Consider the following 23,851-nt stretch of genomic DNA (forward strand, 5'->3'; position numbering starts at 1 on the left):
GGCATGAAGCCACTTGATGTAAGAAGCTAAAACAAAAACAAAACAAAAAATACTACTTCCAAGTCAAAAACTAGTTAACAATATCTCCTACATTTTGACATGCAATCTTCTCGGTCATGTTCGTTCAATCTCTGAGCAATCATTAATTTGTATGGATGGAACTGTCTATCAGTGTGTAGAATTCTCCTGACTCTTCGATCAGATAATTCCAAGATCACAGCATGTTTGCGACCTGCACGTGTAGGGGACTGAGTAAGAGTCTCACAACTCAGATACTGTCTGGCGTTCGAGTGCTTCATATATATATATATATATATATATATATATATATATATATATATATATATATATATATATATATATATATATATATATATATATATATATATAACACACACACACACACACATATATATATATATGTGTGTGTGTGTGTGTGTGTGTGTGTGTGTGTGTGTATGTGTGTGTGTGTGTGTGTGTGTGTGTGTGTGTGTGTGTGTGTGTGAAAGCATTTGTTTTTTCCATTTTTTTACTTAATTGTTAGTTATTTTCTTATTTTGATTGGGATGGGGTATTTTACCGGATGCTAGACATTCACCTGCTATCTCAAATATTCCAGCCAAGAGAATGTTTTAAACATTGTAACCCATATCAAGTACAACTATTATTTGTATTTCTCTTGCACTTGGTTCACCGAGTATATTCTCCAGGTAGGTTTAAACATATTCTTTCATGTTTCTAGTTGCTCCTAAAATGATTAGAATGACGGAGTTCTAAGATTCCTGTTTTTTTTATGTTGTACATAAGATATTGCTATTTTCTTACCTTCTCCCTCCCAGACTGTTAAACCCAGCATTATAGGGGACACTAACTTCTACTAGGGTTGCTTCTTTCTCTATCTTGTCACACATCACTGTATTAGCGTTCGTGTGTGTATGTGTGTGTGTGTGTGTGTGTGTGTTTTAAAAACAATTCCTGACTCATTCCATCAAAATGGTTAAAAGCGAGTGAATTTCGTCCAAGTCATCGAGGTAACCCTCCTCCACCGGCATCTCCCTTCTCGCCACCGTCCTTTGGTCATGCATAAATAAAGAAATTCTCTAAACACATTACCTAGGAATTATGGCAGATGGTTATGGCCAGATCATCCACGAACCGCCACGCATTGCAATTATGACGGAATGGTTTGACAAAAATGACAACCACTGCAATGATGAAATGAAGGTGACGGAGATGGTGGTGTTGTTGCTGCTACTGGTGATAGGAACAGAGATTCCATAAAGATATCTCGCACGCACTCTCTTTCCGGCTGTCCACTGGGGCCCAGATGAATAAGAAATATTACAATTATATAACGATAACCATGATAATAATAATGCCAATGTTGTTGATTACATTTATTTATTCATTGTGGAGATTATGATGACGATAAAAGTCTGGATGTTAATGATGATGATAATAAGTGATAATATTAATTGAATTTAATTGGACGTACAGAAATTCCATGGTGAATGTTACATAAAAACCGTAATGAAATGAATTAGAATTGATTAACGTATACCAGGTACGGGCGAAAATGAGCGAATAAAGATAGTGGAGCCTAGTTTTGAAAGCCGATTTATCATAATCTTTTTGTGGGTTCCCGTCTACTTTTTGATTGTATTTGAAAGATTAGAAACTAAAGTTAATTTCCAAAAGAACCTTCTCTAATAGGAAGAGACTTGTTGTTGATGCGCCAGATCATATCTAGCAACAATACTCCGTGCATGACGGGGAATGGTGATTTTATAGAGATGTAGGAGGTGTAAGAAGTTTTCTGGATGTAGAAAAATTATAGGTTATTATGGTCATCCATAAGTCTTATTTTCATCAATAGGTGCTTTCTAGGGTTTGATTTGATCCATCAAAAGTACAGTTCAAGATAAGAGCTGATTTGTCTAGAACAGGGTTCCTCAACCTTTTTCGGAAAACGCCTCCCTAGAACACTCGGACATCTACTACGCCCCCTTCCTACATGCATCTTTACATAATAATGTTAGTAGCAGTGGCAGTACATAATAAAAGTGAAAATAAATAATTGAATATTCATATAGTTTATTCAACAAAATTTTACAATGTCGATCGAATGGGGCAGTAACCACTATATTACATTGGTTCAGTTAATCTATCATATCATTGCTAATGCAATAATAAATAAAATAAAAAATCAGAATAATAATCAGAGGAATCACAGATCAATGTGCAGATTGTTGTTGATGATCAGCAGCAAATTTTGGAATATTTGGTTCCATATTTGATAGAAAAAGTCTTAGATCACCACGTTTCACTACATCTATTCGGTTTTTATTTCGACGACCCATGCGATAGATGAGAAAGTCTTGTTGAAAATTTGAATCAGAAATCAGCCAGATTCAAGAAACACATAAGAAGCTTTGTCAACATTACAGAGTATGATTCTTTAATTAATTTTAAATGTGACGCAATCAATTTCTACATAAATTGTGAATCCCAAGGAAAATGGGTGGAGAAACACCTAATAATGTTACTAGACGATCTCAGTCTTTCACCGCCCCTTAAAGAATCTCAGGGACTCCCTATACAGATAAAGTTGGCCATCGCTCACCTGAAGTCTTGTACCCCCACCCCGCTTGGTGGGTAGTACGAACCCTGTTTGGAAACTCTGATTTAGAAGAATTCTCGGGATTTCTTTTTTTGTGCAGGTGTGTGTGTGGGGGGGGGGGGATGGGGATCTCGTCTCATATTGAAATAAGAAATAATGTATGTTATTTTTATTCTGAGTTTCTTGGCAATATCAATACAAATTATAAAAGTGTCCCACCAGAGAAAACTTTTATTTTAACTGTCGCACCTGATCCCAAATCTTCTCTCATCTGTTTATGTTTGTTAGTCATCACTTAGCTTTGATAACGCAATTATTATTAGAAGTAGTTGATGAAATAACAGCAAACGCCATCCTATTCGTGATGGAATAAGCTGTATAATTATGATTCGTAACATTTGAATAGATTTTTTTTTGCTAGTTGTTGTTTAGAGATTATGATTCTATTATTATGATTACTAAGACTGAGTTAATAAACGTTTGTTGTTTTAGGGCTTTTTTCCCCCCATATATTTTTAGATCATTAAGTACATGTTAAAATATTTATCAGTTTTGGAATGGAGATCTGTTTGAAAACAATTCCATTTTATTTATTCGAATGAATTTTAATTTTGCAATTAACTCACCAAGTGACCCATTTTTTACTAAGTTGCTGTCTCTCACTCTCTCTCTCTCTCTCTCTCTCTCTCTCTCTCTCACTCTCGACCTCTCTCTCTCTCTCTCTCACTCTCTCTCTTACTCTCTCTCTCTATCTCTCTCTCTCTCACTCTCGACCTCTCTATATGCTGCTCAACCCACCTCTTATTTTTGCACAATACTCATCTCTCTCTCTCTCTCTCTCTCTCTCTCTCTCTCTCTCTCTCTCTCTTTCTCTCTCTCTCTCTTACTCTCTCTCTCTATCTCTCTCTCTCTCTCTATATATATATATATCTTTCTCCCTCTTTTTGTCTCTGCCTCTATCTGTATTTCTCTCCATATATCTCTCTTATTCGCTCTTTTGTTGTTTATTAAAAGGCAAAGATAATAAAGCTAATAATAAAATACAAGATTAGAATAGCCGTTTACAAACAAAAGGAAATATCACTACAAGTATTAATCCTATTGCACACAAACTTGGAGAGAGAAAGAGAGAAAGATAAAAAGATAAGAGAAGGAGATGGAAATATCCTTGCATGCCAGTGATAATCAAAACAAACGCAGTGGTATAGTCAACATAAACTGTAGTAGCAAAAGAATGTTACAGAAGTACACGTCATGATTCTAGTGGCCATAACTGCCATGAATCGTTGTTCACATTCGTTCTATTGTAGACAGATGTAACACAAGGTCAGAAAGTGAGGAGAGTTAAGCCAGTGCCGCTAAAGGAGGAATATTCTGGCCTTTTAAAAATTGCTTAGGCAACCTTGTCATTATTCCCTAATCAGGACGCCTCATGCATCTGAAAGATGGGAGACAAGGCCTGGAAGGGTGTACCTCCTAGGACTACCCAGAAAGACTACCTCAACCAACCAGATGAAAGGTCACCAAAATGGCCCAGTTTCTGCTGGACGGATTGTTGAGATCGGAATCTCGACTGTCATGCATTAGCAATTGACAGGATTGGCCAAATGAATGACGTGAATCGCTACATCACTATTTAGATGCAACTATATTTTATAGTCTTTGTGTAAGTCTATTATTACACCAATCAAACATAGAATAATATTGGATTATGATTTTATCTTTTTAAATAAAACTGGGTTAGCAAACTCACTTTTTTTCTGATTCACACAATCTGATCCAAGCTCAGTTCGTGACCCAACAGTTTATATGATTTTCTACTACGAAAAGACAAAACAGGTGTCTGGGCATGACTATATTTCTATATATAAATATGCCTTCACTTTTTAGGTTGAGCTCTCTGGTCAACAAAATCACGGTTTGCACTTAGCATGGATCTATAATCTTTTGTAAAAAGTAGATTTCTCAGGTTATCGGTAGTGTCCTAAAAATATATATATAAACAAATAAAGTACATGTATAGAGCTATAATTCCTTCTACTGTCACAATCGAGTTTGTGAGCATAATGGATTGGTTACTTAACTGCTGATCGCATCATTCAATTACGAATGTTTTCGTGTTATTAGAATATAGAAACACAAAATGCTTGCTATTTTGATGCTCGGCTGTTTCACGAACCTTGTTATTTTATACTTTATGGTCTTTTGAATATTAAATATAGTGAGCTTCTTGTATTGCTGTTGTTCTATACAGACTAAAATAACATGGTGACACTCATAACCATATGACATAAATAAAATTAAAGATTTTAGAAATACAAAACTTGTTTCTTATCAAAATGTTGCAAGATTAAGTTTATACTTATTGGAGCATTTCACCTAACAACTGACCTATTTATAAATTATATATATTTTCCTTAATATGAAAAAAATAATAATAGTATGGATGCTCTTCATGCTAAATTTACTGCAATTCTGATCAATAATTTTATAGACAGTGTATATTGTTAGTATTATAAGAAATAGAATTATTATTATTATTATTATTATTATTATTAGTAGTAGTAGTAGTAGTAGCAGCAGTAGTAGTAGTTACAACAGTAACAGCAGCAGCAGTAATCGTAGTAATAGTAATAAAATTATAATGACCCTATAACACTTGCTATTCACCCTATAATCCTATAACACTTGCTATTCAAACAGTTACTTATGCAAAATATGTTCTCATGAATAGTTTGGGAGTCTATTGTGTTTATATAACGGTTATTACTTATAAAATGAACCAAAAAAAAAAGTTCTATGTAGAGACTCACAAAGCAAAGAACACTTTGATACGAACTTATTTTGGTGAAAGAAAAAAGTTATTTATTTCATTCGGTTTCATAGGCAAGTCGCCGACACATATTTACAACACAACACAATATGTTCGCTATTCGTTTTCCTCTATTGGTCAGATAGCAATTATTTGTTTTTAGCTACAATCAACTGTTATGCTGCAGTCAAAATTCAAGATGGCAATCCATATGTCGACCGGCTCGCTTTTGAAAAGGATATGAGAAGACTCATGTGCTTGTCAAGCATACCTTCCAAAGCTCCACGCGTGTTTTTCCTTTTTCTTTACTCACTTCCCTTTTCCTTCGACCTTGATGTTTACATATGCATTTCATTTTGTGACGTCACGCTCACTGCTTAAATGTTGATCAGTCATTAACTCGGTACATGAGTTATCAATGTGTGTACGTATTTAAAGGACAGAGCCTGCAACTATGTTAGTAGTAGTAGTAGTAGTAGTAGTAGTAGCCTGTCAAAACGATGATGACGTTTTCATGATTGCTATCAGGCTATGATCACAAATTTTTACTTGGTCCTGACCTGGTGCTGATATTCCTCTATTTCAAGTTACTTTTTTTTCACTTTATCTTCAAATTTATGCCTGGGCCTTCACACATTTAAGACTCCAGTTACTCAATTTTATTTTCTCAATGCGCCTTCCCTATTTTAATAGGCTTACCATAAGTATACACGCTCTAGTATTTTCTTATTAGTGACCTTATCTTGGATGACTACATTCGCAATCTCTTGAAGATGACTCATCATATAGCCAATGAGACTTTAACACGGTAAACACTCCATGGAAAACAGTTTACAGGAAAACTGCTTTGTGATTTTGCACTTACAGCAGATACTAATATGTTGGTCCCCCCCACCCATCGTCTCCACAGTCTATCATGAAGTATCCCCCAAAAACACTGATTGCTTGTCTATCTTTAGTAAACTTTCTTTATCCAACATAATTCTGTCCGGTTCTCACATCGTGGTGCGTGTGTAAGAAGAAATCCCATTGGCTGATAGATATCTTAAGTCTTGTTAGTTGAATCAATCATATTTTTGTATTACTATTATTTCATCTCTTATGAAAGTCAGTAACAACTCAAGGATAAGTGTTTATGAGACAGAAAAGATTGACAGACAAAACATGAGGAACACTATAGGAGTACCAACTTTGATTAATAGCATGGACATTTTAATTACTTATGGGGCGGTTTATGACAAGGATCTGTTAAATTTGAATTTTAAGATAACCAAGTTGCAATCAACAGAGAAGCGGTCCTGCAGTAATGTGTTCCACAGGTGATAAACTTTGTCCATGGACATTCTGTTTCACTAGGCAAGTGGAAGGAGAAAGGAAAGGCTTTTTTCGTTGTGGTAGAATCATAAGGTCTTTCTATGAAGGTCTTACAAGTGGGACCAAAGATTTGAGCTCAGTCGAGCACCTTTCATAGAAATAGCAATAGAGTAGAAAGAGACTAGCTAGGGCTATTCTTTGATAAAAAGGTGGGAGGAAAGAGAAAGAGATCACCTTCTCCAATAGATTTCAAAGTCGATTTTGTCCTCTGTCAAGGCAGGAAAGAATGCTCTGTACAACATTTTCCCTGGTGGGGCAACAGTATTCCATATTTTGATGCATCTGACTCACATGCTTACCAGCTTATGACACTAACTAAAAGATGTTTCATGTTAGATTCTATTTGGGTAGCTTTGGAGCTTACAAGTAATTTAGAGACAAACAAAGACATGGTCAATTCTAATAGAGAAGATAGAAAAATAGAATATATAATAACTTTTTTGAATTTTCTTCTTTCTCTCTTATTTATTTAACATAGATACGTCTGACCTAGTTAGTTCTTGAAAGAAGTATGTCAATAACATTTTGTAGGTCGGCAATTATAAGTAGCAAGAGATAGAAGTAGAGGAAGATTAGAGGCGAATTAATGAGGGAGGCTGTTGAAAGGGGTTAGATGGTGGTGAAGGAGTGGTGATGGAAGATGTAAGGATTAAGGGAAGCTAGCAGAGAAGATGAAGAGAGTAAAGAGATAAGTAGATGGGGAGGGACCAAGGTAGAGGTTTGCTGGGAATGTCGGTAGCAGAAGGAGTGGATTAGAGTAACAAAACAGAGAAGATAAAGAGAGAGAGAGAGAGAGAGAGAGAGAGAGAGAGAGAGAGAGAGAGAGAGAGAGAGAGAGAGAGGAATACTGGAAGAAAAGTAGATATAAAAAAGTGGATATCGTTGGACGTATGGGTGGTGGAAGTGGAATAATAAATATGGACCATACAGGGTGGAACGATAAAATTGTCGCCCTAGAAAAGATGACATGACTCCATTTCCGTTTGATGAAAACGGGGTTCCTTTTATTGTTGCAGACCATCTACTAGTTGGCCAGTTGTGTACAAATCCCTTGAGCGATAGGAGTCTTCTTTCATGTCTAAAAGTGACACAATGCTAAACGAGCAAGATCGGAGATGCGCCACTGTACAACTCATGCTCTCTACCGATCCAAGTTATGACAACAGGACCATTGCCAGCAGCATCAAAATGCAAATTCGAACAGTTTAACACCCGAGGACATAGCTCAACGCATTGGACAACCTATGGTTATGGTCTTTGGTGTGGTTTCAAGTGAGGACCACATAATGCCACCTCACATCTTTAAAGTCAGCTTGAAAATTAACACCAAAGTGTACCTGAATGTGTGAAGAGTGTGGTGATCCCCTGGTGCAATCAGGTGGCCACTGGCAGACCCTGGGTATGACAGCAGAACTGAACGCCAGCCACACAAGTTCAAAGTGATCCATGCTTGGTTTCAGAAGGAGTGCTTCGACTATGTATCCTCCTTTCACTGGCCCCAATCCTCCCCTGAACACGCTTAACTACTTCGTTTGATCATACGTCGATAACATCACCAACAAATCCAACGTGATCGCCACCATCTGCTGAGTATTCGCCAAGCTCCTGCCAGCACTTGTGGAAAAGGTATGACATCAGTTCCTGACCCGTATGGCCATAAAGGCCGAAGGTGGCCACATTGAATAAATGTTAGCTGTACTACATAATCAAGTTTCCTGAATTGTTTTTTCAACAAAAGTTTTAAAATAAAACTGTACTGTTGTTTTCTTTAGGGTCACAAATTTATCGATCTATCCTGTTAGAAAAGAACAGATAAAGATAGAAAAATAGTGTGAGAGAGAGAGAGAGAGAGAGAGAGAAAGAGAGTAAGAAAAAGAAAGAGAAAAGAAAAGAGAAAAGAAAGAAAGAGAGAGAGAGAAATTAATCTTGGTTGGATCATGGTCAGAGTGTTTACGATGAAAGAACTAAGAATCGAAGAAAAAATAAGATGCTTAATAGAGAAGTAATTGGTCTTATCAGACATAAAAGAAAGTATACACAGAAGTGGAGAGAACATGAATGCCTACTAGAAACTGTCCTCGAGTGTCTAAAATCTCTCTGTACAAGGGTTTATCAAAAAAACCTGGTATGTGGATACTTTTTCTACAATTAAACCCTGACTAAATAATCAAAATCACATAGTATTCGCAGCTTACATAAGATCTCGGCATTGCTAACAAAGACTGGCTTTTACGAGAAATGGTGCACCTCTCCAAGTAATATTATCTCAACATCACAAAGCTGTATAATCTATTAAAGGAATTCTTGTCCTTGAATCTAGTAAAACAAAGACATGACAAGAAAAGTATACTATTACATATTTAAATAGTCAATTGGGGAGAGAAAAATTAAGTTCCCATATTCTTTATAACTCAGTGCTTGAAAGGTAAAAGAGAACTTTAATGAAATATTCGAATATCTATGTATCTCACATAGAGATCAAGGGTAAGGAATTGGGGCCCTTTGATTTCTGAGAACTTCTACTGAAAGAAAATGAAAGAAATGAAGAGAAAGGAATCAAAACTATGTTATAGATTCTATCAATAATCTAATGTATAAATGGCTATATGTCTGTCTGTCTGTCCGTCTGTCTGTCTCCATATTTTCAAAATCTATCTCCTTTGAAACTAAATGTCGCAGAGCGGCAAGGGGGGGGGGGCTCACATGATTAGATTTTTTACCGACCGTTTTTTTTCTTTCTAGGTCTTTAGCTGGTTAAAATAGATTTTAAGGGGTCAAAAAATGGGTCAAAATCGAAAAAAAATCGTTATACATTTTGTACATTCATCTTAGTTTATTTTTAATTTTTAATTACAATTATTTGAGACGTGTAATACTCGTCCTAGGCTAGGTAAAATATTCTTTTGCTCGAAAAAGCTAATGATACATAGACATTAAAAATTCCTCTATCCGAAGAATAACAAATATATTCAAAATCTACTTCAATTTTCTCATTGTTTATATGGTCCTGAGCAATGCCGGGTAGCCCCGCTAGTCTATAATATAAAAGGCAAAATGGGCGTGAGCATTTTCGTATGTCCAAGAAAGGCTTTTTGATGGTTGTTCTCAACAAGGTTACTATTTTGGAGAACTTTCCTTATACTCCCTAGATTATAATATCCCCGATTTGTGAACGGACGTTTTCTCTATCTTTTATTTGATCGAGTTTTTAGAAAATCCCTGGTTTCCAGTGTTTGTTTGTCTTGTATAAATATAGCGAAACTGATTGAAGCAAACACATCTGCCTGGTCTTCCTGGCCGGGACGTCTTGAAGGCAATTAGCTTTGATCAATGTGTGGGGAAAAACCTTCATATCAGACAATTGCTATTCATTTGGACAATGCCAGAGTTCCCCCTTTTTGGGGAGAGCTGCTTTTCCCCAACATCGTGGGGAAACAAATACGGCAGAAAGCCAGACTGAAATGGTTGACATCGTTAAATTTGAACACTTTACACTTACGCTTGCGTCATAGCATAGCAGTAAACTCTCAGCTTTTCTTTCGCTTTCTTTTCCACCTTCGTATCATGAGTTCTGCCTACTACCACTTTTTTTTCACACACCTACAAACACCTGAGCAATGCTAGTTTATAATAAAAGCTGAATATCAGCTATCTTATGATGGTCTTCCTAAATGCTTCAGAAAGAATTATTTCCCTTATACGTTAGGAGCATATATATATTTTCATAAGTAAAATATAGTTGTCCACAGACACGTTTCATTTTTACCGCAGCTCATCAGTGTGGTTGACTTGGTTACACACACACACACACACACACACACACACACACACATACATATATATATATATATATATATATATATATATATATATATATATATATATAAATTTCATCCTAACAGAATCTCCATGGTGAAAATAATTGTTCAGACTAGTAGCACACGAGTGGAATCTTGAAAAATGAATCATATTTAACTCAATGCTAAGTGCTTTAACCGAAAGATGAACCATAGCTGAACATTTTATTGTCGCAACATATTACCATTTTTGTCCTCATACAAAGGAGATAGGTAAGCAAGATGATATGTTGGGATTCTGCCGATGTAACCATGATAGACTACATAGAAAGTAAAACACTATTGATGGTCAATACTATGCATCGGCATTAAGACAAATGAAGGAAGAACAGATAAAGCTGAGAGGAAAGACGAAGGAACGCAAGCCCATTCACATGGCTCAGATAATGGTAGCTGAAAGAGTCACGTCTTTAAATATTACCCATCCCCATTATTCACTGCATTTAACACCATCTGACTCGTCTCTTTTTAAACTCTGCTGTTACCATTTTATGTAACAATTATGAGGCCAGAAGTGTGGTGGAGAAGTTCGGGGAGTTCAGAATTACACCTTATTTCTTGATGAGGTTGCATTGCTTGATCATTATTGTACCAAATTCATTCATGCCAAGGGGGTCTAAATAGTAGGGACAGTCTGTTTGGTTTACTTATGCATATAATCAATCATATAGATTGGTACGAATTTATATTTTGTGAAATTAATGATTTGCATAATGTTGCAAATGGAAGTGATTAAAGTTATGCACTTTTACGATTTGGGGCTAAAAAGGGAGGTGCTTCATATGAGGCTGAGATAATTCCCAAGGAACTAATTTTTTCCTCTAAAATAAAAGCAGATGGGTAGAAATCATTGTGGCTTTGGGATTGACTCCAATTGTTAGTTTCGTATTTGTTGGATATGTTAATTTTCGCTTGGGTTTCAGGTTTTAGTTCAAATGCATATATATATATATATATATATATATATATATATATATATATACATACATATATATATATACATTTATGAAAGCCGTAAATTTTTAGGTGAAAGTACAGAAAAGTTTGTTTTCAAGAAAATTTACAAATTATTTTTTCTTAACAGATGTTAAAAAAATTAACAGAAAAAAATATGATTCAAGAAATCAATGAGAATGTTACATTTTTTATACAAAAAAGAAATAATTTGTAAATTTTCCTGAAAACAAACTTTTCTGCACTTTCACTTAAAACTTTACGGTTTTTATAAAAAGCATTCATCTTTTCTTATAAAAAAATCTTGTTTTTACAAAAATAAAAAAAACGTTTACTGACAATTTTCTTGTTTCTTTACGTTTATTATTATTATTATTATTTTTTTTTTGCAATATTTTTATCGACAAAATTTGTTTTGGTTCTAAGATAAGATGAATTTTTATTACCATAAATTGTTAAGTGAAAGGTTGTTTTTTTTTAAGAAAAAACACAAAAATCTAAGTTTTCTCGAATTTGAAAGCAATATATTTTCTCAAAAAAAAAATGTGCGAACATAAGGATATTTATTTGAATAAAAAAATAACAGTTTTTCAAACTATTTCCTTTTTTTTTAACTTATCCTACAACATTTTTACATTCTTTTCTTTTTCTTTTTTTCTTTCTTCTGAATCATCATCTGTCTCTCATTTACTTTGTTGATTTATTCTTTAAGCTGTTTTCTTTTCAATTTTTTTCCATCGATTTATTTTTGATAAAACACTATACTTTTATACAAAACAGAAATCGGCTATTTTTTTTAATTTACAGGATTTTCCACTGCATGTTCATAATAAAATTAAACTCTCATGTTTTCCCCTCAACCTCAGGAAGAACGGGCAGAGAACGTGCATTGAATGATTTAAATGGATATACCATTTTAATTTAAGATATTGAACTTCACAATTCGCTTGGCGTTTGCAGTAACCATTAGCAAGGTTCAGAGACAATTTTTACATTTGTGTGACTTACACCTACACCCTGATTGCTTCTAACATGGACAAGTATATGTCGTGTGTTCTACAGCCGGAAAATTAGACAATCTCTACATCTGCACAGAAAAAGGGACACCTCAAAATATTGTGTGTCCACAAATATTGAGAACATAAACATAAGAAACATATATATTTTTTTGTGTTCCATTGAGACAAACTGAGTCACAGCAACGCGTGGCCAGGTACAGCTAGTATATAATAAATATGTCTTATGTTCACACTGACGCAGTTTCATGTTTCGCCATATGGATTGGAAGGTGTTGGATTTCGAGTCTTTTGTTAATATCCATTCAAATGTTATAGTTGAAAGAGTTTCAGGCTGGACTAACGCAGGAAGAGGGGTGGAGTCGATGCCAAGGCAATGTTGACCAACAAAGAAGAAAAAAAAATGCTAGACAATGCTTAAATCATTGGGAAAAGGATAAGAAACATATTACGGTCAGTAAATAAAATAAATAAAAAAAAAAGAAAGGGAATGTCCAGTTATAGATTTTGAATTGTGCTACTTTGTAAAATGGCCTCTGGGTATTCCCAGTCTTCCTATAGAAGTGTATTTGTATATCTTGAACATTTTTACATATTTGAATATAAATCCAAATTATATATAAGGGGGCATCCAATAAGTAATGCCTCTGACCCACTTATCATTGCAGTAGAGCAAAGAAACTTGGCGCAGTTATTAGTCTTTCTCTACACTAAGTGTTATGCATTTCTTGTATGATTTGATGTAGTTTCGAAGACTTTTTGTACAATACTCCAAGTTGGTCCTCCAACCACAGCATGACTGCGGAAATCAAGGCCGCATCATCTGGGGAATACTTTCCTTTCAAAATCAACTTTATGGCTATCAAGAGGTTAAAGTCAGAGTGTGTAAGATCAGGATAGTAAGTGTGATGGAGAAGGATTTCGTAGCCACGTGTCCCTGTTTCTGATCTAGCATTGTGAGTTAGAGCTTTGTCTTGCAGAGGTAAAGGATACCTTTGCTTATCTTGCTCCATCGATTGAATTCGATAGCTTCTCATAATTGCATCAAAAGTGAAATGTGATGGGTCTAGTGAGCCCAAGTGCTTCCACTGTATTGACTGAGCTTTGGTCTATAGATTATAGTGATAATCATTCTTTTGAATAACTTGGACTAATCTTCTCGGCACATCTCGATGCTAATGTACTCGTTCCAGCCAAAAATGACAGAAATAATGTTTGTTTTTTTATACAAATAAATGAAATATCAAACAAAATGAACATATAACATATAACATTATTATATATTCTGCAGAGAGACTACTTTTCATTATGTCAAATAATCATTTTTTCAGTTTTGTCTCATGAAGAGATATACTTAAATATTTAAAGAAATGTGGACTCACTTTTGTGATACACTCTATATTAGAAAGAACAGTTGGGCATAAGTTATGCACCATTCACTATGACTATGCAATTTCTACAGATACGTACCTAAAATACGAAACTGTTAAACTTGAGTTGATATGGGGCAAAAGAGAGAAAGTAGCAACCTTACTAGAAGTCAGTGTCCAGCTTAAACAGAACTGAGAGGTAGAAGATAACGAAATACTAAGGTCCTATGTATGACATTAAAAGACATTGGAACCTTAGGAAGATCTTCATCATTCCAGTAATTATAAAAGCAACTGGACATGCAAAATATTTCAAAAATTACCTGGCGAATATAGCTGTTGAACCAAGTTCAAGAGAGATATAAACAATTGCACTTTACAAGGCGATTAGAACCTTTAAAAGATCTCTCGGTGAGAGTGTGTGAAATAGCGGGCGAATGTCTGACATCTGGTAGGTAAAAACAAAACATGAATTCAATGCATATTATTATGGTTGCTGATATATATATATCAATAAACTCACGTGACCTATTATCATATTGGATATTTTTCATATAGAATATTGGAAACTGAATAGCATGAATATAAAATATCTGAAAATCTTGATGCGAGTAAAAGAGGAAAGGAATTGACAAGGTCGGGTGCTTGTTCACTCGAAGACCGATGGAAAGCAAAATTTCAATTATCATGAACCAGAAACATTTTTCCCATAGAAAGCAAAAATTGATTGACTATCATAATTTTATTTTGGTTGTTGATTGGGTGAAAAGAGAGAGAAAGTGTGAGTGAGAGAGAGAAAGAGAGAGAGAGAGAGAGAGAGAGTGAGTGAGGGGTGGGTGGGAGGAGTCCATCTATAGGAAGACTGGGAATACCCAGAGGCCATTTTACAAAGTAGCACAATTCAAAATCTATAACTGGACATTCCCTTTCTTTTTTTTTATTTATTTTATTTACTGACCGTAATATGTTTCTTATCCTTTTCCCAATGATTTAAGCATTGTCTAGCATTTTTTTTCTTCTTTGTTGGTCAACATTGCCTTGGCATCGACTCCACCCCTCTTCCTGCGTTAGTCCAGCCTGAAACTCTTTCAACTATAACATTTGAATGGATATTAACAAAAGACTCGAAATCCAACACCTTCCAATCTATATGCACACATTGGCGATTGAAATGGTATATAAAAAAAGTGGGAAGGTATGTAGTGGGGCGTGGATCTGCCAAGATTGGAGTTAAGTCTTCAATTTCCATGGCATGAGCGAGGATGGGGAAGGGGTGTAGGCTTGTGTGCGATGAGGAGGAGGATAGGTCCTAAATAGAAATTCTGAAAAACTGACCAAAAGGAACAACTCTACATTTTGTCCAAAGATTTTGTTTGCTTTCATTGGTCAATATGCTAACAGAGAATGTGAAATTGATCTCGGCCTGCTCACGGCCGAGGTGAGGGTCGAGTAGGTAGTGGCGTCAAGCACAAAGCCATGGGATAAGCGTGGGTCGGGTCGTGGGGGGAAGGCGTTTAGATCGGCCTGAAATGTAAGGCGCAGGGTGCGGGATGTGCAAAGCAGGGGGAGATTAAAATTGGACAGATTTCTTTTTACTGGGCTTAATTTATTGAAGAAGTCCATCATGCCACATTGTTGGTCAGTCGGTCTAAAGCCACTGGAGAATTGGTAAATCTGACCCATTTAACTTGAAATAGAAAAGGACTAAGATTCTTGAGCAACAAAAACCCTTTCTTTCGTTCAGCCATCTTATTACCATGCTACAAGTGACTTTAGATTTTACGATGGCATCAGGGATGGTGACGTTTGGCTTTATGCTTCCATTTATCATGCACATCGTGGAGTGGTGCCGGTATTGGTGGTGATGGTCATTGGGGACTGGTGAGGATATATGCATCAGGACACAGATGGTATGGATAATAAAAAGAACAGTAATAGTCGTAGTAGTGGTAATGATAGCTGTAATTATTATGTCTGTTATTGTATTAACTAGCTACTAGTATTGATAATCTGTGTATTTGCATCGCACTTCATAGTGGAGATCGTATACCACGCTCTATAATAGAGAAAAATGAGAACATAATAATGAGAGAAAAACGAATGTGCATATGTCAAATAATAATTACAGAAACCCTAGAAAACTACCTTCAGTTTGTTTTTTTATTTTTTTTATTTCATTTTCCTTCATCGAAGTTCTCAGGAATCACAGGACCCCTTCCTGGGGCTAAAACTTGAACCCTGTATGAGCCACATAGATATTCGAATGTTCCATTAAGGTTCTCATTTACCTCTCAAACAATGAGTTCGTAAAGAAGTTGAGAACATTATTCCACTCTTCCCAATTGACCATTTATATATTCTGTAGTCTATCTTTCTTGAGGTCTCCTTTTTTTTTCTTTTTTTTTTTTTTACATGGGCGTCACCACTTATCAAGACCCGAAGGCCACTCAGGGATAAGGGTTATTGCGTGTACAGTAATCAATGAGATAGTATTGCAGTAATCATTAGTATTGGGAGTTTTGATAGAGTGTCTTACTTAAGGGGGCGGTTTGTCAGGAGTTTGTTTATGTTGGACTTGAAGACGTCCAAGTTGTAGTCAGGTGGGAAACAGGCAAGCAGCAGAGAGTTTCACTGGCATGCAGTTCTAAGAAAGAAGCTTTGCTCATGAAATCTACGTTTGGATTTAGGCACAGATAAAGAGTGGGAAAATTATTGACAGTAGTTTCAGCCAGATGGGTGTTTCTCGTGAAAGATTAGCAAGGGGGGACGAGGGATTGGAGCTCAGACGAGCACCTGCCATGGAAATAATGATAAAACAAAGACAGGCTCGCAACATCTCTTCTGTGGGAGAGAGGTTGCAGGGAAGAGAAAAGGGCATTCCCCACTAAACCAAAAAGTCCCTTTTTGTACTCTGTTAAGGCATGGTAGGCTGTTTTTAGCAGCTCCTCCCCAGATGTGGCAGCAGTACTCCATCCTTGGATGTACTTGGCTTTTATACAGATAGAGAATTGCATTAGTAGTGAGATATCTTCTGGAGCGGTAGAAGGTTCCCACCATTTTCCCAGCGTCCCTGGCAACAGATTTGATGTACGTGTTCCATTTCAGATCAGGAGTAAAGATCAAACCCAGAAGCTTGCCAAAACATGGAGCCTCTCCAAGACGAGAGCCATCCATTTCAATTGATGCCAGATGGTTATCAGAGCGTTGATGATGTAAAGGTAGAGGCTTGGTTTTGGATGCATTAAAAGTGACCAGCCACCTCTTCCCCCATTGTACCACACGTTCAAGATCAGAGGAGAGAGAATTAGAGAGAACTTTGTCATTTACGGCCTTTGATATGTTGCCATAGATGATCGTGTCATCAGCATAGATGTCAACGAATAATTTAAGTATGTGTTTTGGGAGATCATTGATGTAGATCAGGAAGAGAGTTGGGTTCAGGATGGACCCCTGGGGGACTCCAGCATTAATACTGTGGGCCTCTGATTTCTGCCTATCAACCACTACTCTTATGAACCTATCAGAGAGAAATGATTTAATGATTGAGAAAATATTTCCAGTAATACCGTAGCTGGAAATCTTGTGAAGTAGGCCCTTATTCCATACCTTATCGAAGGCCTTTGATATGTCAAGAGCAATTGCCCTGGAAAGGAAACTTTTGTCAAGAGATTCACTAAACCTATGATATATAACCGTTAGCACATCTGCTGTAGATCTTGCAGAGCGGAAACCATATTGCATGCCACTAAGAAGGTTGTTTTTGTTGAGGTGGTTGACTACTTCTTTATTTAATATGGATTCCAACAACTTACTCATGACACACAGGAGACTTATTGGTCTGTACAGAGAGAGAGATGACTTTTCACCAGAATTCTTAAATACAGGGCATACTGATGAGGTTTTCCAGGGTGTTGGAAAGCACTTCTCCTTAAGGCAACGCTTAAACAGTTTTGTAAGTATGGAGGTAATTCTGGTTGGAGCTTTTTCAGCACTATAACTGGAATGCCATCAGAGCCAGTTGCTTTACTGGAATCAAGGTTCTTGATTAGCTTGGCGACCTCATGCACAGATATTTGTATGTTGCATAGTGTGTTGTCTGTTATAGGAGGAAATACAGAGAGTTGATGGTCATTGTCGCATAGGGTAGAATTAGCTGCAAAGTTCTTGGCAAATAGTCTGGCTGCTGACGAGATGACCTCAGGTCCATTGATGATAGTTGGGATAGAACGCACGCTTCTGTTCAAGATCCTGTTTGCTATTTGCCAGAACTGGTGGGAACCAAGCCGCTGCTCAACTACTTTGACTTTAACAGACTGAGCATATAGCTCTCTTGCATGTTGTATTACTTTTTTACAGTTGTTGCTGGCAGTCCTGAAAGCAGCTTTAGTCTCAGTACATCTATTACGTTGGTAGCTATGGAAAAAGTGATTTCTGTGCGCGATGGCAGCAGCACATTCAGGGGAGAACCATGACTGGCTACTGGATTCCAGGACAAGAATTCATCTAGTCTGTTAGAGTATCCATCTTCATGTTACTACTTTAGGCAGCATTAATTAAAGAAGGTGCTCCAAAAAGCCAGTGTAGGCTAGCCATACCGATTTTATTGCATTAATCTTATTTCAGCAGCAAATAATATGTTATTTTAGAATATTTGGTGAGGGTTTAATTTTAGGGAAAAGTATCCTTATGCTAAATTGTCCTAACAAAGCTCTATAAAGAGAAACCTTAGATATTCGGGGTTAGTGTCTAGTAGATATTCAAGTTCTCTCCAGTAGACATTCAAGTTTGTAGTGGAATGCGGCCATGAATGATTTGTAACACTTAATGCTGCTAAAACTACTCTAATAGTACCACCTCGATATACATACATACCCCTGACTAATCTGTCTAGCAGCAAAATTCCACCCCTTCACTGTTAAGATCCCTAGATGCCGCAAAGCCTTCTATTTTAATAGTTTTTGTCCTTGGACTGTTAGATTTTGGAATTTCCTTCCTATCCCCTTTTTCCATGACTGTATCAACATATAGAAGTTTAAATGTAATGTGGACAAACATTTCACTGCTCAACTTTCCAGAGTGCTCTGTCAGACATGATACCAAATTCAATTAGAAAGTGACTATAATTTCAAATTTTAAATAAAAACAAAATAATTGTTTGCTTACACCAGGAATTTCCAACCGTATTTTGCTTGTGACCCTCCAAACCACCTCCCTGAGAGCTATTTTATCAGCTACTGCAGCAGCATTCACAAGCGCCCTTAGTCACATGTATACCCTGTCAGGGAGGGTGAAAAGGTTAAGAATGGACTAAAGAGAAAAAGAAAAAAAAAACGAATCAATAAAAACCTGGCCAGAGATAGTTTAGTTCAGAAGTCGATTTGTTAAAACCGTCCAACACTTGGCAGCGTGTAAAATTTGCGTTAAAGCGATGGTAGTGATGATGATGATGATGATAATGATGATGATGACGACGACGACGACGACGACGACGATGATGATGATGATGATGATGCCGATGATGAAGATGATGATACAACAAAATGGTTTGTTTTTTCCTGAACTTTATATTTATAAAAAGAAAAAAAAGAGAGAGTCGTGAAGTGTTAAAATGTAAAAAAAAAAAAAAAAAAGAATGGGCCACATTTCAAATGGACTTTTACTTTGAAGTCAAGCGATATTTGTTTAACCTCATTTAAAATCATAAATCACTCGTAAGTAAAAAAAAAAGAAAGAAAAGAAATACTTAAAAATTGAAAAAGTAAATGGCGAAGATTTGGAAATCAAACAAATCGAATATCTGTTCTTTTAGCAATTTTGATTTTAACTGCGGTAAATTTTTATGTCTTTCATAATTTGTCTTTTACTTCCCTCCTCTCTGTATATATATATATATATATATATATATATATATATATATATATATATATATATATATATATATATATATATAATGTTTTATATTTTATACAGGGAATTAGACCTGGCGTCTAAAGAGCAGAGTTTATTTTAATGCATTAGTAAATGTATTAATACTTTTAAAAGAAACAGTGCCCATTGTACTGCCTTACTCACGACAACAATGCTAGTTTTATTTTGGTGTCTTTAACTCCCCCCCCCCTATTTTTTGCTGATGGGGAGACTATGTTTAAAGGAAAAAACTTTTGTCAAATTATTGTCAATTTCAATAAAATGAACATCGTTTCCGAAACGATCGTACACTCGAGTTGATTTTGTTTGTTTTTCCTTTCGAAACTGACTTTGAATTCACAATTATGAATCGTTTTATTCAATATATATATATATATATATATATATATATATATATATATATATGTGTGTGTGTGTGTGTGTGTGTGTGTGTGTGTATGTGTGTGTGTGCGTGCATGTGCATGTGTGTGTGTGTATATATTCTAAAAATTCTTTTACTCAAGACAATCTCCATTTTAATTTAAACACAGCCCAAAGATTATACAGATATATCAGTTTTTCTCAACGTTTATGGCCCATGACCCCCTTGCTGAGTATCTTAGCACTCATGACCCTCTCCACATAAAAAAAAACCGATTTTGTTTTATGTTGTTTATTTACTCCTTAATTATAAATCAATGTGAAAATTTTGCTGAAAATGACACAATTCCTTGTGTGACGAGATCCTTTATGTCTGGCTCCATCTTGAAACACATTTACGTTTTATATGTAAATACGAAAATTTCAAGAATCGAACGCCAAGCCGGAACGAATTAATTTCATATCTTGAGATTTCACTGAATATAAAACTAAATGACTTTCACTCATGGCTGGAGTCTTGTCATCTTATTTGTACATTGCAAGTTTTTGCATTTTGAATTACATTCTTTCAGTGTCCTCTCATGACTCCCCCACTAAATGTCCGCGGCCCCCCGGTTGAGAAATGCTGAGATATATGTTAAACCTATGAAAACAGATAGTGACATAGCAACAGATAGTAACGTGTAAAAATACAATAACGATAAATTTATGAAGACATCAAGTTTAGACATCAAGTAGAGTGTGACTTTACATAATGTATATAATAATTCACAATGAACCAATTGTGACCCAATGGGTCATTTGGTACTCACCAATAAAAATATTGCTAGATCACTGTAGTTAAGTTGAGTCTTGTTAGTATCAGATAGGTGACCATTAGGCAATACGAGAAAATGTATTATAATCGATGAGGATGAGTTTTTTGTTGCTTTGGTTGCCTGGAGACTGAGTAGAATGTGCAAGTAAAGAATCCATTCTTGATAATCCGCCCGATAGATGTGGGGCCAAGAACTGGTCCAGTACTTGCCGCACTGAGGTACGCAGCTTGGGTATTAGCAAGGAGATCCACTCTCTCAGGTCTTGTCAGCCAGCTTTGAAGTGGGGCAAGTTTAATGCTTTTTGCCTTAGGTGCCCCTACTGGAGAATGCCAATGGGGATACCCAAGCAATTGTTGCTAGACCAGAGTGCCCCTCCTTTAGGGGCGCTGGCTGGACATCCCACCATCCGACCTTGTGTCACATCTTGTTGTGGTGACCAGCAAATTGATATCTAACAGAAAATTTTAGTGAAAGAAGGTGGCACCATTTTGCAAACAAATCTGAAAAAAACAATACATAGTCACCTCTCCTGAATGACTCCTGACCGCTTATGAATTTAATTCTCCAGAAACTTTCTCTGTTATAAGAAGCCGGCTCAACTTGACCAGGACGAATCGCACAGTAGGTACCAGTTAACAGGATTTAAATCAGGTCATTGGAGTATTTAATGTGATATTTGCTAATCACATACTTTCTGGCGATTATGAATCGATTTTAGACTTTCAGGTACAGATATAAAAAAAAAAAAATAGTTCTCGTAGACATGCATGATTGTTAAAATTTTATTCAACTTTAACAAGTCTCTACTGGCGCATCTACTACTAGTCTCTCACTTTCATACAGGCCAACAAAGGAGTCTCAAATCTAACAGGTTCCACACTTTTATCCAAGCTCCAACCATCACCACAATATCACATCACTGTGCCTGTTTTCAAGTACTTTTATGCAATGTGGTCTGATGAACTCAGTACTTGTACCCACTCGATGTACATACTCCTAAAACGAAAAGCAGCAAAATCCCACCCCTTTACTGTTGATGCCTCTAGATGCTGGAAAGCCTTCAACTCTAATAGTTTCTTGCCTTGGAATGCTAGACGTTGGAATTCCATCTGTCTCCTGCTTCCCTGACCATACTAACCTGCTGATATTTAAGTGTAACGTGAACAGACATCTCGCTGCTCAACTCCCCTCCACTATTTGTTGTATGTGATCCAAAATAGTAGCCCCTAATGTTTTTTTGAAATATTTAGTATTACAAAAAATATGTTTACGATTCCAAAAAAGTATTTTTGTTCTTTTAACTGGGGGAACATATTTTTCTATTTTCAGAAAGATGAATAATTTACTATTCAAAAACTTAAAAGAAAAAATTCCATTTCATTTTTAATAAAAAGCAATATAATATTATATAAAAAAAAACAATATGAATATTATTTTAATAAATAGCAATATAAAGATTATTTTAATGAATAGCAATATTAAGATTATTTTAATAAATTGCAATATCAAGATTATTTTAATAAATTGAAATACTGACATTATTTTAATAAATAGAAATATTTATATTATTTTCATAAATAGAAATATTTATATTATTTCAATAAATAATAATATTAATATTATTTTAATAAATAGTAATATTAACATTATTTCAATAAATAGCAATATTGCCATTATTTTAATAAATAGCAATATTAATATTATTTTATTAAATGATAATATTAACATTATTTTAATAAATAGCAATATTAATATTATTTAAAGAAATAACAGTACTAACATTATTTTTTTAAAATTGCAATATTAATATTAATATATATAAATAGCAATTTTAACATCATTTTTATAAATAGCAATATAAATATTATTTTAATAAACAGCAATATTAATATTATTTTAATAAATAGCAACATTAACATTATTTTAATAAATAGCAATATTTATATTATTTTAATAAATAACAATATTAACATTATTTTAATAAACAGCAATAGTAATACTATTTTAATAAATAGCAATATTGATATTATTTTAATATAGAGCAATATTAATATTATTTTAATAAATAGCAATATTAATATTATTTTAATAAATAGCAATATTGATATTATTTTAATGAATAGCAATATTAATATTATTTTAATAAATAGCAACATTAACATTATTTTAATAAATAGCAATATAAACATTATTTTAATAAATAGCAATATTAATAATAGTTTGTTAAAAACAGTGTCACACTCGTCTGATCTGTCTAACCGTCAATTCTCCAAAAACTTGTTTACTTTTTTCAAAGATTTTTTAGCAAAAAAAAAAAAAAAAGGAAAGAAGGAGCAATTTGTTTTGCCTAAATTTGTTTTACCTTGATTTGTCGTGCCTTCATTTGTCGTGTCTTTATTTGTCGTAAACAAATAATAACACCGTGTTGTATAAGAAGAACATTTCACGTGTCAGAGATTTGGAATGGCAACTTTGACTTTTCTAATGGACTTTCATTTCGGATTGTTTTATCAGCTGTATTACGCTTGGACTTTTTTTAAATGAACAAAGTTTATCTTTATTATACAGACTATAAGTGTTGTCGTAAATAAAAAATAATTATGAAAACTTTTATCTATTTTATAGCAATCATCACCATAAGCATCATCATCAGCAGCGGCAGTAGAAAGAAAGTAATGGTGGCTTAGTAGTGAGCAATGCAGTCTGACAACCTGGGTGTACCAAGTTCGAAACGTTCACATG

This window comes from Euprymna scolopes, chromosome 16, assembly GCF_053919585.1.
Source record: "Euprymna scolopes isolate OS-2025 chromosome 16, ASM5391958v1, whole genome shotgun sequence".
NCBI lineage: Eukaryota > Metazoa > Mollusca > Cephalopoda > Sepiida > Sepiolidae > Euprymna > Euprymna scolopes.